This window comes from Leuciscus leuciscus (assembly GCF_965113295.1).
Source record: "Leuciscus leuciscus genome assembly, chromosome: 5".
In the NCBI taxonomy this organism is placed as follows: domain Eukaryota; kingdom Metazoa; phylum Chordata; class Actinopteri; order Cypriniformes; family Leuciscidae; genus Leuciscus; species Leuciscus leuciscus.
This window is the reverse complement of record NC_138729.1, coordinates 48,544,953-48,549,375: the sequence shown is the minus strand read 5'-3', so window position 1 is coordinate 48,549,375 and position 4,423 is coordinate 48,544,953.

The window sequence follows — 4,423 nt, the reverse complement described above, 5'->3', positions numbered from 1 at the left end:
TTTTTGACTCAGAGGTGAATTCATGATGAATGCGTATGAGTATATGTGTGTGAGCAGGTGAGATTTAAACATGTTTAATCATTGTTAATCATTTTATTTTCAAAAACAGAGACTGTTGACCAGTGGACTGAGGTTGGTAAGTCTTTACTTGACTTTATTCGGCCTGATCTACAGTAGTCGACATTTGAAGTGGATCAAAACCTTTCATTAGATTTATACGTGAATTTTGAACAATACCTGGTCTTGTCTTAGGACAACTTTGATGAACTTTTTTGATCCACTTCAAATGTTGACTACTGTATTATAATGACATGCATGAACTGTTTTTGTGCTCTATGGGTATGATGATATTAACCCTATAAAGCCTAGTATATCATGTTTGATACTAGGGGTGTAACGATACCCTCATGTCACGATTCGATACATGCCACGATACTGAACTCACGATACGATACATATCACGATACTGAACTCACGATACGATACATACCACGATACTGAACTCACGATACGATACATACCACGATACTGAACTCACGAATCGATACATATCACGATACTGAACTCACGATTCGATACATATCACGATACTGAACTCACGATTCGATACATATCACGATACTGAACTCACGATTCGATACATACCACGATACTGAACTCACGATACGATACATACCACGATACTGAACTCACGAATCGATAGATATCACGATACTGAACTCACGATTCGATACATATCACGATACTGAACTCACTATACGATACATACCACGATACTGAACTCACGAATCGATACATATCACGATACTGAACTCACGATTCGATACATATCACGATACTGAACTCACTATACGATACATACCACGATACTGAACTCACGACTCACGATTCGATACATACCACGATACTGAACTCACGATTCGATACATATCACGATACTGAACTCACGATTCGATCCATATCACGATACTGAACTCACGATTCGATACATATCACGATACTGAACTCACGATTCGATACATATCACGATACTGAACTCACGATTCGATACATACCACGATACTGAACTCACGATACGATACATACCACGATACTGAACTCACGAATCGATACATATCACGATACTGAACTCACGATTCGATACATATCACGATACTGAACTCACGATTCGATACATATCACGATACTGAACTCACGATACGATACATACCACGATACTGAACTCACGATTCGATACATATCACGATACTGAACTCACGATTCGATACATATCACGATACTGAACTCACGATTCGATACATATCACGATACTGAACTCACGATTCGATACTGAACTCACGATTCGATACATATCACGATACTGAACTCACGATTCGATACATATCACGATACTGAACTCACTATACGATATTAATGCGATACTCCAAGACATATGATAAAAGGTTAACAGAAAATGTACTGTTGATTACAATGCTAAATTTGATATTACATTGCGTGTGTAAATGAATAGGATGGACTTGGTGCTGAAACCCAAAGCACAGGACAATAGAGACACCAATAAAAAAATATTCATGAAAATACAGAATTATTTTAGTTGAATATGCTTGATCTCTGTCACTGACTAGATATATTTACAATAATGTAGGACACTTTTACTGGTAACATCAGACATTTAGCATTATCAGGACCCACAAATATCCCCCCATTGCATTATTATACATCATATTTAGTAGTTTAATATAAGTACTGACACTAAAACTCTAAAAACTTTTTTCAATTAAATTTTTATTTTGGGTTAATTACACACAATACAGATTGTCACTATCCACGATACATATTGTTGCATTTTTGTATTGCGATATATATTGTGACACGATATATTGTTACACCCCTATTTGATACATGAGCCTATAAACATCGAAACATCTGTTGTACACAATATACTAAATGCTTTCTATTGTCTGATTGATAGTTTATCGGGTTTTTTTTAGCACGTAAAAGGCCTTTAAGTGTAATTGTAAAAGTGTCCCACTTCAAGTTGTGGTTCACTTGTCTTTTTACTGTGAAATATGTTATGATTTTTATAAAGTAAACGTAAGAATAACTTTTATATTGTTAGTAATATTTCAAGATGAACACTTAGACTGAAGCAACTTCGGTTTACTTGATCACCCATACATTATTATTTAGGAAAGTCATGTTAAAATGTGAATATCAAATATGATCATCAGGCTTTTGAGGAATGTTTATTTGTTCATCTCTCAATCATTATTGTATTATGTTTTGCCCCCACAATTAAAAAGCTAAAGAGCTTTGATCATTAAACTAAGCAGTTAAATATCATCTTAATATGATATATTATTGGGAGCTATAAAGTGACGACTGATATTTCTATGCATTTTATGTAAGTATATGCTATAGACCTTATTCACAGCAGCGCCATCTTTGATTTTTAATGGGAATGAAAGCGAGGCTTCTGTGCTTCTCTTCAATGGGCAGTACTGTTATTTAATGTGTTTTTGGATTGTTCTGCTTATGAAACACTGGAAAAATATCTTTCCAAGAAATTTCAATTGACAAAAAACTCCCTACAATATAAGCAGTGGAAAACTGTAAGTAATCTAGGAGCTGTATACAGCTTTTTACAGCGGATGCCATTGGAAACAAGGCAAGACTATCCCTCACAGCCTCACTTGTCATGGCGCTGCTCTGAATAAGGTCTACACTGTTATAAAGATCTCATTGATTTACATTAAAAGCTATCAGAACCTCATCTTACTTTTTTTTTGGACTTATAAATAACAACATTTGCACCAAATTGCATATTTTTACTCCATTTTGGGCCTCTGAATTCGATTATGAGATGCATATTCTCACTATATTATATAGATTCTCTTGTATTGTCAAAAGGTTCAATATTCTATTCTGATTTTTTTTAAAGAAGAGGAGGACAAAGTACACAACTTCCTTACTTGAGTGAAAGTACAGATACTACTGGTCAAATATTACTCCGTTACAAGTAAAAGTTGTAAAGATCGATTTTTACTTAAGTAAAAGCACAGAAGTACTCGTTTTTAAAAGTACTTAAGTATCAAAAGTAAATGTCAATGCATTGTTTTATTATTGTTGCATTGTTGTGTGTAATACTTACAGTACCTTATGCCTCTGAATCTATGCCTGCCCTCATATCAATATCACATTTATTTCTAGAACACAGTTCCAGTAGTGGGATTGAATGCGAGATTGAATAAGTCACTCAATAACGTCCACAATGGTTTCGGATAGGGGTCGACCGAAAGTGCATCCATCCATGATAAAAGTGCATCTATCCATGATAAAAGTGCATCTATCCATGATAAAAGTGCATACGGTTGAGTGAGTCATAATGAAATAAGTCATAAGGTTTTGGTTCCTTCCGCTGTCGCCTTTTCCACAGTTGAGTAAAGTTGGCAATAAACTCACAGATTTGAACTTCACGGATCAATATATCATGAGCTAAACGTTACTACACAAATATATATATATATATATATTTAAATTAACAACACAGCCGCATCCGCACGCGCATCTTGACACAACAAAACTATTTTTTTTTTTGGTTTGTTTTTTCGACGAATATTCAAATTTTTATTGGACAGCCGTACTCTAAACCATCACACTTCAAGCTTTTACAATTCTCAAGCCAACATCAGAGTTTGTTCGGCATCGGCATCGGCCTGAAAAAACCATATCGGTCGACCTCTAGTTTCGGACACCCAAATGGCTGTTCCCTCAAATATTGTTAGTTTTTAAACCTATTTAAAGTTTTTTGGCTTTTAGTATGAATATGTTAGCCTTACTGTTATCTATGAGCTAGTGTGCTCCAAAACAATGACAAAATTTGCATTTAGAAGACCAAACCCAACGTTGAAAATGAAAATCAGATTGATGTCAGAATCCAACGCCGGATTGACATTAATCTCCAACGTTGGACAGATGTATTGTGGTTGAAAACGAAAATCGGGTTGACGTCAGAAACCAACATCAGTCGAGTTCCAACGTCAACCCGACTTTCATTTCCAACCAAAATGCAACGTCTGCAACCAAAATCATCCCCTGACTGAGTAAAAAGTATGATATTTGTCTTTCAAATGTAGTGAAGTTAAAGTAAAAAGTTTCCAGAAAAAATAATACTCAATTAAAGTACAGATACTCAAAAAGTGTACTTAAGTACAGTGCTCAAGTAAATGTACTTTTTTACTGTCCACCTCTGGTAAACAGTAAGTGAAGCATGCAATTTCTATGTCATTAGCTGCACTAAAGAAAATTGCATAATCAATTGTTTTTAATGAAGTTCCAAACACTTGAAGGTTGTTCCCTAAATTCACACTGTCTCTTGATCCATGTCATATCAGGCCCAGTTGAGTCACACACACAGATTTGT